This window comes from Carassius carassius, chromosome 2 (genome assembly GCF_963082965.1).
Source record: "Carassius carassius chromosome 2, fCarCar2.1, whole genome shotgun sequence".
In the NCBI taxonomy this organism is placed as follows: domain Eukaryota; kingdom Metazoa; phylum Chordata; class Actinopteri; order Cypriniformes; family Cyprinidae; genus Carassius; species Carassius carassius.
In genome coordinates, this window is record NC_081756.1 from 35205809 (window position 1) to 35220538 (window position 14730).

Sequence of the window (14730 nt, forward strand, 5' to 3'; positions counted from 1 at the left end):
CGATCATCGAGGCGTCAATATCAACCTATTCAGCACCTCCACCATGGACAGCAACTGCTAAGGTCGAACTTAAGAAGGTTTACCTTAAGCAACATCCAAAGGTATAGTTCGGAGAACACACGTAGCAAAGGTATACCTGTAGTTAAGGTGTACCTTTTGAGTATTCGTAGCGCGCTAAGAGACAACGTTATCGGAGAACGCACCCCAGATTAATATAGACATCAACAGAAGTATAAAGCAGTGAAATGGCCTCAGCAAATGGTGGCACATTTATTCTACTTGTTTAACCAAGGGAAAGAATAATTAAAAAAAGGGAAATGTATTCATCCTGAAGAACCACCTTTACTATTGGGCACAATAATAGAAAAATTATGAAATTTCTTTTAATTAATTTCACAAGGTCCCTGTGGCCACAAAACCACTGAACTACAACATTTTTTTTTCTCCATGGACTGAAAGCTAAATCATCCGCAAGTAGTTTTCAGCAGGTAAACTCGGGCAGCAGCACAGTGGTCTGGGGTGCGTTCTCCGAAACTACCTTAACGCTACGTCGTTCTTAAGTTGTACCTTAAGAAGTACCTTATCGTTAATACGTGGTTTCCGAAACCTTCTTAGTTAAGTATACCTTCTGTAAGTCATGCGTTCGTAAGGTTGGTCTGGAGCGCTCTTAGCTATACCTTATCGCTGCTTACGGTTCATACCGCTAGTGGCCACCACTACGCAAAAAGATTTTTTACATCGCAGTTTAATTACACATAGAAAATTTTATATGAACTTTTAATATAAAATCTGATTTAGAATTAAAATTACATTTTTACTTTACTTTAAAATTATACACATAAAATACTTAAGTTGTTATAGCCTACACCCAGTGTATGGAAGTGTTTTCATTAATAAAGTTTCCATACACTAATGGTTGTTAGCTTTTTTAATTACTATCCTAAGGCACATCAGCTGGCGAACCATTTGACAGAAAAGGCTTAGGAGTCTATATAAAGAAAGATGAGTTTACACAAACTTTATAGCTATGGCAGCGAGACAGCGAGTACTTGTTTTAAATCAAAGACGGCGGCGTCCGCGGAGCCAGTTAGTGTATGTCAACTACTTTATAAGAGAGAACATTTTAGTCCACTGACTACCATGTCAGAAGAGACCATTGTAAAAAAAATTTGCCTGCCACGGGAGCAAATTCTGCAGCTCTTGCATCTTGTTGGCCCAGATTTGTCAAGACAAACTCGACGGAGCTACCCCCTCAGCCCCGAAATTCAGCTGCTGGCGGCTCTTCGTTTTTATGCCGTGGTGGAGTTTTCTGGAGGTTGTTGGGGATGGATATGGGCTGAGTAAGACCTCAGTGTGGCTGGGCGATCTCTTTTTGCGGACTTTTTTCCCCGACATAGTGAATGTCGGTATGTCTCTCATGTTTGCGCTTTTATTGAGGAAATCATCCAATTACACAAATGAGCGATTTACGCCAATAATGTGATACGGCTGGTGGATAATCAGCATACGTTGTGGAGAACATTAACACACTTATGGCCGTGAGGGTTTGGGATTGTACACTTGCTAAATTATAAACACATACTCATATTTATTTCTGCATGTACGTATTTCAATAAGCCCCGATAAATGCAGTTTGTACTATTTCTAAAACGCTTCTTTATAAAGAACATTGTTTTCTCAATACTTTACCTATACCGCTGTGAAGGAAAGAGCGCACAATCGATCATCGAGGCGTCGATATCAACCTATTCAGCGCCTCCACCATGGACAGCAACTGCTAAGGTCGAACTTAAGAAGGTTTACCTTAAGCTACATCCTAAGGTATAGTTCGGAGAACACACGTAGCAAAGGTATACCTGTAGTTAAGGTTTACCTTTTGAGTATTCGTAGCGCGCTAAGAGACAACGTTATCGGAGAACGCACCCCTGTGCAGTTCAATCAAGCGAGAGTTGAATGGCGATTCATTTCTGAGGTGGAGCCCCGGTAGGCAAAAGATTAAGCAGGAACATTAAGAGGTGCACAGGCTAGATTCTGGAGTTTCAAGCACTGAAAAAACAATTAAAAAAACAATTGTCTCTATTTACACTAAAGACAGAAAAAAAAGAGTCTTTAATCAAACAATGCATACGTCTGCTATAAATGACACACTCAAAATCAATAAAGTGCAAAAGTGTATGTTAAATTCACCAGGGGTGCGTTCTCCGATAACGTTGTCTCTTAGCGCGCTACGAATACTCAAAAGGTACACCTTAACTACAGGTATACCTTTGCTACGTGTGTTCTCCGAACTATACCTTAGGATGTTGCTTAAGGTAAACCTTCTTAAGTTCGACCTTAGCAGTTGCTGTCCATGGTGGAGGTGCTGAAAAAGTTGATATCAACGCCTCGATGATCGATTGTGCGCTCTTTCCTTCACAGCGGTAAAGGTAAAGTATTGAGAAAACAATGTTCTTTATAAAGAAGCGTTTTAGAAATAGTACAAACTGCATTTATTGGGGCTTATTGAAATAAGTACATGCAGAAATAAATACGAGTATGTGTTTATAATTTAGCAAGTGTACAATCCCAAACCCTCACGGCCATAAGTGTGTTAATGTTCTCCACAACGTATGCTGATTATCCACCAGCCGTATCACATTATTGGCGTAAATCGCTCATTTGTGTAATTGGATGATTTCCTCAATAAAAGCGCAAACATGAGAGACATACCGACATTCACTATGTCGGGGAAAAAAGTCCGCAAAAAGAGATCGCCCAGCCACACTGAGGTCTTACTCAGCCCATATCCATCCCCAACAACCTCCAGAAAACTCCACCACGGCATAAAAACGAAGAGCCGCCAGCAGCTGAATTTCGGGGCTGAGGGGGTAGCTCCGTAGAGTTTGTCTTGACAAATCTGGGCCAACAAGATGCAAGAGCTGCAGAATTTGCTCCCGTGGCAGGCAAAATGTTTTACAATGGTCTCTTCTGACATGGTAGTCAGTGGACTAAAATGTTCTCTCTTATAAAGTAGTTGACATACACTAACTGGCTCCGCGGACGCCGCCGTCTTTGATTTAAAACAAGTACTCGCTGTCTCGCTGCCATAGCTATAAAGTTTGTGTAAACTAATCTTTCTTTATATAGACTCCTAAGCCTTTTCTGTCAAATGGTTCGCCAGCTGATGTGCCTTAGGATAGTAATTAAAAAAGCTAACAACCATTAGTGTATGGAAACTTTATTAATGAAAACACTTCCATACACTGGGTGTAGGCTATAACAACTTAAGTATTTTATGTGTATAATTTTAAAGTAAAGTAAAAATGTAATTTTATTACTAAATCAGATTTTATATTAAATGTTCATATAAAATTTTCTATGTGTAATTAAACTGCGATGTAAAAAATCTTTTTGTGTAGTGGTGGCCACTAGCGGTATGAACCGTCAGCAGCGATAAGGTATAGCTAAGAGCGCTCCAGACCAACCTTACGAACGCATGACTTACAGAAGGTATACTTAACTAAGAAGGTTTCGGAAACCACGTATTAACGATAAGGTACTTCTTAAGGTACAACTTAAGAACGACGTAGCGTTAAGGTAGTTTCGGAGAACGCACCCCAGAGCATTTCCTGCATATTGATGTGCTGCACATGCAATCTGAGTCCCAGCTTCTACATTATATTGTCCAAAGGTTGGCTGCCAAATGTAAGCAAGTGCACATCCATCTGCTTCCTTCAACTAATGTAGCACATCCATCCTTTTGCTCCCACTGATGTAACATCCTCTAAGAGTTATCTGACTGAATGAATAGCTGGCTGAGAAAATGTGAGACTGTTAAGGAATCAACCGTCACTAAGATTATGCAATTCCTTTTAAAGATAAAGTGCATCATTTTTTGTGCATCTTTCTCCTATACTAACTTAACACGCAGGGACAACAACATAAGCTTGAAGTCGGTTGACTTCAATTAGAGAGTAAACACTGTATCTACTTCTGGCTTCACCAATAGTGTTAGATTGGGGAGGGACTTGTATTTGAGTGGTGTTCCAAAAGTCCAGCAGCACGAAACAAGTGACTGTCTATATAATTGAGTCACTGAATCATTCACTGAGCTGAAGTGTTCATAAAATGCTGATTCATTAAAGTACAAAACAAACAAGTGTTTGCATGAGTGAATCACTAAATCAGTCACTCTAATTAACAGCTAATTAATTCAAAACACTGATTCAATGAGGAATTAACTAAAAGTGATTGTTGCTAAATTCATAACCATGTGCTTGTTTATTATTCTTACTATTTAATATATGGTAAATATAGTAAGAGTAGTATGCAGTTCTGAATTTAGCTTGTCTTTATGTGTAAATCATTGAATCATTCACTCAACTGATTTGTTCAAAATCACAGACTGTGTATATCAGGGGTCAGCAATTAGCGGACAATGGACTGAGACAACAGTTGCACCATTACCATTTCTACACTTTAAGTTAGCAGTGCATCCAAACAGCAGAGATGCACACACCACAATCACTCAGGGTTGACTTAGACCCTTCAATTACATTTTTGTGACTAATTAATAATGTGGTGCCTTTACACAATGAAGTTTTTTTGAAAATACAGGGGCTGGCCCCTTGTAACTGAATACCCCTGGTCTATATATGGCAGTGTCTCATTTCGAAGGTTGTCCCTCCGGAGGTGGAGCATATGAAATTGTATTTACTAAATCAATAAATTGTTTACTCAACTTAATCATTCAGAAACAATAACTACTACAGTTGGTCACATTAGGATGCAGGATGGTTGATTCTGCGGTGAAATTTTTCATTAGCAGGTTGAAAACAGACAAAACAATGGGCTATATTGTTTCAAGAGTAAATATAAGGCTATAAAAGAGCATTGTTGCTTTTCACTACAATCTAAGGCTTTTTTGTCAGATTTAAAACATCAAAGTGTGATGAGTGTCAGTTTTCTAGTGTGTATTCTGTTGTCCTTTAACTGCCTTTAATGATAATAATGTTTATGTTGATTGCTCAATCCCAGATAATAAGAGACGGACAAAAGAAAAAAATAAATCAAAGGAAGCTGTGCTGGCCCAATTCTTCTGCTGGACATCAGAAGAACCACACATTACAGCTTCTAAAGAAACAATGGTGAGGATTTGCAGTGGAGGAGACACTGAGGTGGAAATAAGTGTGCCTCATCACACTTCTGTGGGTTAACTGTCCAGTGGACTTCATCTTAGATTAATGTGCTTGTTTTATGCATAGCTGGGTTTGAGGAACAAAAAGAATTGGACTTGTCTCAGTGTGTGTATGAGTGTTTTGTTTTTTTTTAGAAGAAGAAAAACAAGTGCAATTCAGCAATCAGCAGAAGAAGAAAAAATACTTATAGCTCTTAATTGAAAGGCTTACTTGAAAAAAAGAGCCATCTCATAAGAAAAAGCCACCTTATGACCACACGTCTTTCCAAAACACATCACTTAACGTACAAATTCACCATTCATTTCTTTATCTGTTCACACAAGCATTGCACATTGGTTTATGGCATAGATAAACAGAAGTTGGTTTAGTTTATTTTTAGTTAATAAGTGTATCCAATAATAGTAATAATATAAATTATTAAAAAAATCATTACACAGCTCTCTGGAAAACTTGATTCTGACAGGTCATTTGCAACATTCCAAGATGTGTTATTCGACACATCTTGGACTAGCACTTCAGTATAAACAGTAGGCCTGCAGTTATATTTAAAAAATTTAAGGTAATAAACAGGTAAGATTTCAAACCACTTTGTTCTTGAATAACATTTTATGTCGTTATTTGTTAGAAACTGCTTTTCTTTGTGGAATCTTTGTGTTTAAAGAGCTAATAAAATATTTCAACCCAAATCAATATTTCATGTCTAATTATTTACTCAAGTGGCAAGTAGCCGTGTAATAAACTCTGAGTCAATCCACTTCGCTTCAGGGTGGCCATAACAAAAAGAGAGAGAGTGAGAGAGAGAGAGAGAGAGAGAGAGAGAGAGAGAGAGATAGGATGAGAGGATGAGAGAGTGAGTGAGTGAGTGAGAGAGAGAGAGAGAGAGAGAGAGAGAGACAGACAGATCTATAATCAGTTATTTTCACATTTCCTGAATTTTTCAAATCACGCCTTATTTATGTTTTTGCTTGGTTCTGTTGTGTAGTAACATAATTGTGCAGGATGTTTGCTTGATGAATGTGAGTAGGTGTGAAACTTGGTTAGAAGAAATTGAAACCTTATATGCCACTAAAGATCTACCACAACCCAGGATGTGTAACCGACTACCATTTATGCAGTTTAAAGTATGACATAGTCAGTGAAGTGTAAAATTTTCAAGCAGCATTACTATTCAATTAAATATAGAGTATTTAGTGTGCAACAAATCCCTAGTTGAAAGTGATAAAACATAACTCATCCCTTACAATTTGTCCTACAGACATTGACATGTTGAATAGGGGTGTTTACTACTGTTAGTATCAAACTGACAAATTTTCACAAGGAGGGAAAAAAGCCATACATTTACACTGAAGGTGGGATTTGAGTCATATCTACAAAACAGAATATAATAAAGAACGAGGGTGGGCTGGTTTGACTAGAACACCCTATAAACCACCTGACAACGCCTAACATCCCAGAACACCCTAATAGCCACAAAATCAACAAGAAAACCAAAACAAAACCTTACCCCACTGTTAGACCATCATTGGAACCACAGAGAAACACTCTGTGCATAATGCATAAATGGTGCCATAACAAAGATTAAAAAATCTGGTTTAGTTTCAGCACATTTAGCAGTTTTCAAGGTCACTCAGATTGTGAAAACTGACAAAGCAGTTATCAATGAGCTTATTTTACTTTCAAAGCAAGTATAGACTGTCTACCTTTTTACAGTAAGAAAAACTGTGGCAAGCTTCTGTTTAATATTTTAAAACACTCAAAGAGCTTTTCATAATTGCGCTCAAGGTCAAGAGAAACATACCAGATTTCACCTGTATGTATTCTGCAGTCTGCAACCCCTTTTGTTTTTCGTCCTGTCTGAAAAACTGAAGGTGTTTTCACAGTTTTGAAAATGCTGGACTGAAAGTGCGGCAGTAAGAACATCTGTGGTCTCAACACAGGAGAGATGACTGCTGTGTGTTTTATTGTTCATCTGAGGGGAATGAGACTTTAAAAACAATGTGAAGGCAATCAGGTAGTGAACAGTCTAGAGCTGGGGCCAAAGATTAGTGGACTGTGGTCCAAATCACTTCTTATAAATTAGAATAATTAAAAATAAACATATAGTGCAGACAGAAAACAAGAGACCCGCTGATTGTCATGACAACAGAGAGCCACCTCTGGCATATTGTCTATACTGGAAGTAAGCAGCATGTTTCAAAACTAGACTTTTGTACTAATTATAATGGATGGAGTTGTCAGTTAAGCCACTTAATTTGCCTCCCTCTGACTTGAATGCATGTGTATAAAAGTGTTTTATTTATATATTTATATATCCATGGATATAACAAAGTAATACTAGTGCATTTCCTTTGAAGTACAAAATCATGTACCCATTAGAAATGACTAACACTTTACAGTAAGGTAAACAGGAGACACATGAAAAATAAAAACAATGTTTTGTTCTAAAATCACCTCAAAATATTCAACTGTGATTGCATCTAGTCAGAGGATATCAAACATTAGATGCAATCAAAGTCTGAAGCTAAAATATCGAACTTTGTGCCCACCATGCATTACAAGATATTTTGTGAAATCTGTCAATCTGTAGGCTGACTCTGACTTTCAGCAACTAGCATCAACTCATCCAGACTGTAATTTGGGGCAAATGTTGTAGTGTACATAAATTTTTATGTAACATTTACAAAAAGAAAAAAAAAGTTGTATCTGTTAGTATTATTTAATGGGCCTGAGCTGACATGAACTTACAGCTGTATTTTTATTTTTTCCTCAACCAACATTATCAAAAATGTACAGTGTTTTACAGTCTGTGTTCTATAGTAAATTTACACATATTCCCAACATGCAAACTGTTACCTAGCCTGTGATATTCCTTATAATTGATCCTCACGTTAAAGCATTACTCTCATTTGAAGGTCAGCTTTTTATTGAGATTGAGAGCCAGATATGAGCCAGAAAGCTGTGGCCCAGTAACCTACTGAGGGCACAAATTCCCTTGCCCTTTTAAAGCGGCGCCATCTGTTACCAATCACCTCATTCAAACCAGCAGTACTCTACACTAGACTGAGAGAGAGAGAACGGGAGAGGGAAAACAAAGGAAATGGGGGGATGGGCATAGAGACGAGGTAAAAAAAGATCATCTGAGAATGTGTAAGCGACAGAGAGAGAAGGCCGAGACACATAGAGAAAAACAGAGTGAGGGAAGAGAAAGAAAGAATATATCCTCCATTATGTACATTTTTTAAGTGACTCAAGACGTGGCTACGACAGAAACTCAACTGTAGGCCTATGCCTGTTGGCTTCTTGCTAATACAAACATACTCGGTGTTCCCCTATAAGGACTGCACTTCAACATTGCACTGCTTACACTTCTCACAAATATTTGCCAAAAATGAACCACGTTTCAGAAAGTGGAGCTTCAGTAGCAGTCACACTGATGGTATTTAGGTTTAAAGACACACTCATACACACATGTAAATGCAAATGTAAATGCTTATCCAATGCACAGGCCCATTGTACATATTTAAAGAGACAGTTCACCCTAGCAAAAAAAAATGTCATTAGTTAATCAGGGGTGCGTTCTCCGAAACTACCTTAACGCTACGTTGTTCTTAAGTTGTACCTTAAGAAGTACCTTATCGTTAATACGTGGTTTCCAAAACCTTCTTAGTTAAGTATACCTTCTGCAAGTCATACGTTCGTAAGGTTGGTCTGGAGCGCTCTTAGCTATACCTTATCGCTGCTGACGGTTCATACCGCTAGTGGCCACCACTACGCAAAAAGATTTTTTACATCGCAGTTTAATTACACATAGAAAATTTTATATGAACATTTAATATAAAATCTGATTTAGTATTAAAATTACATTTTTACTTTACTTTAAAATTATACACATAAAATACTTAAGTTGTTATAGCCTACACCCAGTGTATGGAAGTGTTTTCATTAATAAAGTTTCCATACACTAATGGTTGTTAGCTTTTTTAATTACTATCCTAAGGCACATCAGCTGGCGAACCATTTGACAGAAAAGGCTTAGGAGTCTATATAAAGAAAGATGAGTTTACACAAACTTTATAGCTATGGCAGCGAGACAGCGAGTACTTGTTTTAAATCAAAGACGGCGGCGTCCGCGGAGCCAGTTAGTGTATGTCAACTACTTTATAAGAGAAGCAGCACGGAGCTCGATGGAGCTACCCCCTCAGCCCCGAAATTCAGCTGCTGGTGGCTCTTCGTTTTTATGCCGTGGTGGAGTTTTCTGGAGGTTGTTGGGGATGGATATGGGCTGAGTAAGACCTCAGTGTGGCTGGGCGATCTCTTTTTGCGGACTTTTTTCCCCCACATAGTGAATGTCGGTATGTCTCTCATGCTTGCGCTTTTATTGAGGAAATCATCCAATTACACAAATGAGCGATTTACGCCAATAATGTGATACGGCTGGTGGATAATCAGCATACGTTGTGGAGAACATTAACACACTTATGGCCGTGAGGGTTTGGGATTGTACACTTGCTAAATTATAAACACATACTCGTATTTATTTCTGCATGTACTTATTTCAATAAGCCCCGATAAATGCAGTTTGTACTATTTCTAAAATGCTTCTTTATAAAGAATATTGTTTTCTCAATACTTTACCTATACCACTGTGAAGGAAAGAGCGCACAATCGATCATCGAGGCGTCGATATCAACCTATTCAGCACCTCCACCATGGACAGCAACTGCTAAGGTCGAACTTAAGAAGGTTTACCTTAAGCAACATCCAAAGGTATAGTTCGGAGAACACACGTAGCAAAGGTATACCTGTAGTTAAGGTTTACCTTTTGAGTATTCGTAGCGCGCTAAGAGACAACGTTATCGGAGAACGCACCCCTGGTCTTTTTCTTACATAAAGCTAGCAAGACAGCTAGCTTTGTTTTCCACCAATACAGCAGCAACTAAAAGTAGTTAATAGTTTTTGTAATTGAAATACAACTGAAATTTAACAAAATATAAATTATATATGAATAACATAAATGTGAAAATCTTAAATAAAAATGTAAAATGTTATATTTGCAACTAACTAAAATAAGAGTTTAAGAAGAAACACTTAAATTGCTAAATGTAAAAACATTAAGCAAAATAGAAATATTAATACAAACAAAAACAAAATAAAATAATAAAGTGCATAAAATCACTAAACTTCAACTAAAATTTAAATACATTTTTTTTTCTTTTTTCCATTTAACTCTTTCCCCACCACTGACATATTTTTACAGCTTTTTGTGTTTACTCTGTTGAACACTCGGGGCGCTATTACACATCTTCTGAACGAGTATAAAACCTCCCGAAAAAAACCCACACATGAACAGGATGTAGAAACGAGCGATGCATATTAAAAATAATGTGATCATCAGCAATAGACAGCATATAAATTCCAACTGCACAATGTTACGGAATAAAATGTTGATACAGAAAGTGGTATGTGCCTGTGCAAGCTTTGGAGGTGTTGATGGAAGTGATTTACAGGGTTTTTGCTTTGATAATCACACTGAATATTATCCAGATGTAGTTTTTGATAAAAATGTGATTAGTAGTGAATAGGGATGGGACGATAACCGGTTTTATTGATAACCGTGATAAAATGTGCTGAAGGTTAGTAATATCGTTTAAAAATGAATTATCATTAAAACCGTGTTTGATTATCGCGGTTTTAATAACTCACTATTAAATCATGTCCAGCCAGCAACAGTCTGACGCAAGCGCAGCGCACAATGTTTTTTTTTTTTTTTTTTCGAGAAGGAATGGCGAAAGTCAGTGACTTTTCTATGCTTTTCTATGCTTCTACACTTTTCATTGTAAGGAAGGAAATGCCACAGAATTTAATCTTTCTTTAAATTAAGTGCATAGAGTTGCTTGTTTTATTAGTTGTTTGTTGATTATTAAATATAAAACTTGCTGAAATGTTTTCAGTGTGAGCATCAACTATTTTTGAACACTTTCATCTCGTTTCAACAAAACCATGATAATATTGATAATCGTGATAATTTTAGTCACTATAATCAAGATATTAAATTTTCATACCGTCCCATCCCTAGTAGTGAATGTGATTTGTGTGAGACGTAACTCGCACCTGTTTGCTCAAAACTATACAATTTTATGGAACCTATATTCAAGTGTTGATAAAAAATAATGCTAGAATAAAACAGATTTTTTTTAAGGAGAGGCTCTGATCTTTATTTTGATGTATAGCATATTCAAATATTCATACATCAAAATATACTAGAAGCCATCAAATTTGAGTGAAAATTATCAAAATCGGTGGTGGTGGCTGGCAGCTTTTTTCAAAAATGCTGGTGGGGAAAGTGTTTTTTTACACTAATTTTAATTTACAATCAGTATATTATTACTGCATACTGTTTTATAATATACTATAATACTGAGGTGTAGATAACTGCCACTATTTGAAATAAGTAGTAGGCCTATAAATATTTTAACATTTCAGTGTAAATATAATCTATCGATATCTGCATTTAAAAGTAAATGTAAATAGCATGTTGCAAAAAATATGGCTATTTTCACTTTCACACTTTCAGAATTCATTGCTATTTGCACTTAGTGTAAATAGCCTCTATCGCTATTTGCACTTAGTGTAAACAGCACTTATGGCTAAGAAAATGTGCTATTTTCCCCTAGTGTAAATAGCATCTAATGCTATTTGCACTTAGTGTAAATAGCCTATATCACTATTTACACTTGCTGCTGCTTCAAAAAAAGAAAAACAACAAGCACTAATTTGACTGGAAAGTTCAAGATCTCCATGAGTTTTAAATCACTACACCCTGACACTTTATCATTGGATTAAATATTGGCAGGAAAAATCTTTAATGCGACGAAGCTGTTATAGGGTTGACATCCCTCCATCTCATTCCATTTTAACATTTGAGTCGCTCTCAATATCAAACTGCTATTTCCTCCAGCTTGTTCCTGCTACATGTCACAGTCACATTAAACAGCAATAACTGCAATATTTCCACTGTAATCAGTTAGCATTATGAGCAGTCACCTCTAAACTAAATGCAAATATACAATCATCACTCTCACTGATATTTTCCGAGCAGACTGAAGAGGGAAGGCTTACTTAATCTTGAAGATGCATAAGAGAGCAGCTTACACAAACACTGGCTGCTTGTCAGGAAGAGAACAAAACAAGCCTTCTGCAGATGGAACTGAGAGTCTGAGAAATGCATCAGGGTGAATCAGAGTTGTGTTAGAAAACATGCAACCATCCTCGTGGCTGCAGATGGCATTCATAAATGCATAATAACACCATGCGCAATTTCGCTCTGTCTAAATGCGAGAAGTTGCTTTTCTAATAAGTCAGCTGCTCAATGCAATTCTGGTTAGCACCTATGCAAGCAGAAGCTGTGATATCCTTCTGTCAAAGTATAGCTTATCTGGTGAAAGACTGGATTTAAGTTTTTACATTTTAGAAGTTTGTAGCAAACTTGCTGAAGGTTAAAAACTAACCCTTAGTGCCAGTTCTTCACCAAAAATCTATTTGGATCGTTGATTATAATAGCACACCTAAACAATTAAAACAAAATAATTAAGAAATACTAAATATACAATTAAAAATAATAATAATAATAATAATAATAATAAATTATCTCGCTCTACAAAAAACTTTAAGTATCACTATTAACCTTTTAATGTTTTTAATTATTATCCATTCAAATGATGAGTGTATGAAACAAGAAGACAATAAATGTCCATTGCTTATTAAAGTTCTGCACTTTATTCATATTCTCATATCTTCACTATACTGTTTGTTGTAAAGTTATTGCCAATTATTAAACTTCAACGATTAGTTCAGCACAAATTACAGACATGGAAGATAAATAAATTAAACTTTGATAAAAAAAAAAATGAAGCAAATTTAAATAAAAAATAAATTGCTTATTGCATACTAAACTTTGAGAGATTTTCTTTATTGGATTGTGATCTACACTTTTACACTGAAAAGTGTAGCATTATGTGTCAATGACAATGCTTCTGATGCAGTAAAAGCACTGATATTTTCTTCTGGATCTACTATATTATTTTTATTTTAATATTTAAAAATATACATTTTAATAGTTTAGCTGTTTTATGATGTTAAACCATCTTAAAACTGTAACACTTATGATGTGAGGCTGTGAAAACAATGGCACAGACTGAACCAAGCGACAACCTTCCGGTGTCTCTCTTGAAACAAACATGAAAGTGATTTAAACTGTAATTGAGACTGGCTCCAAAAGGAAGTCCACCCCGTAGACCCCCCCCCCCCCCCCTCTTATTACAATGCCCAATTTTACAGCAGAAAAGTAAGTTTAGAGCCTTGTACAAAACGTGTGTTTGTTCTATATAGCTAATTTTACTCTTCATGACAACTGTTGCGGGGTGAATTTTTTTTATAACTCATCTTTTTAAAATTCTGCATAATTAAGGGCGTGGCCACTTGAGTGACAGGTGGATTGGTGCTGCTGTCACTACCATTGAGCAAGGCTGTCTGTGTTGCTAGGTGTTGACTGATGAATTTGCACATGGTTCGGCTTTAAGCATATCAAAAACACCAGACAGACATGTAAACATTGTTAAAACTTGATTTATATATATATGTATGTATTTATATATATATGATATTTATATATATATATATATATATATATATATATATATATAAAATATCATATCCTCTGGGATGAATACATTAAAATATATGTAGGTCAATCATTTTAGCTCTGATGGGATATGAGGTTCAGCTCTTGGGATCTGAAGCACAACCACCTGTTTGCACTCTTCATCTCCCTTTTCATGTTCTTTTCAGCTCTCTATCCTCTGTCTCCTTATCACCACTCTCCATGACCTAAACCCCTCTCGTCCTCCATGCTTCTTTATCCTTTCTCCTTCACATCATTAGTTTATACTTCTCAAATACATTCCCGCTCACATTCTCTCCAATTATTTCCTTCCAGTTTCTCTCTCTTATTTTATAACTCAATTAATCTCTTTCACCTCTGATACACCATGCCCTCCTCCAGTCTCTCTCTAAACTGCTCTTTGGATGACGTAAAAGCAACTTTTTTAATAAACCACTTGACCTCAAAAGAGACCCACAGATCACCCCACAATACCATAATGAGTAAACGGGCATAATCAGTGCTGTACCTTAAAGGCCATGTTGCAGGTTAACCAACACTTTCGATTAATGGGTACATAACTCACTCAAGATATGTATATCATTTTTACAATGTCTCAAAAATGGTCTTAAAGACCAGTTTTTTATGTTTTTGGTATCGGTGATGACGTCAGCCTTAGGTAGCCTTAGCCTAGTATGATGCCGCGTTCCAGGTAACCCGTAACCCGTGTTTTTCCAACCTTAAACCTGTGAAAGCGCACTGGAAGGGCAGTCAAACCTGTCACTTCTCACCCGTGAACTCGTACTAGATCGATGTACTCCGAGGTTCCGAGGTCACACAGCACACGAAACAACAATGACACCCCCTACGAATAATACTGCCTACGGATGCAGT

General features: G+C 36.7%; 1 protein-coding gene across 1 annotated transcript in view; it reads right to left on the reverse strand.

Moving 5' to 3' along the window:
* Positions 1-14730, reverse strand: part of LOC132109358 (disintegrin and metalloproteinase domain-containing protein 33-like) — a 110755-nt gene that overhangs the window by 52932 nt on the left and 43093 nt on the right. The gene's annotated exons all lie outside the window — the stretch shown is intronic.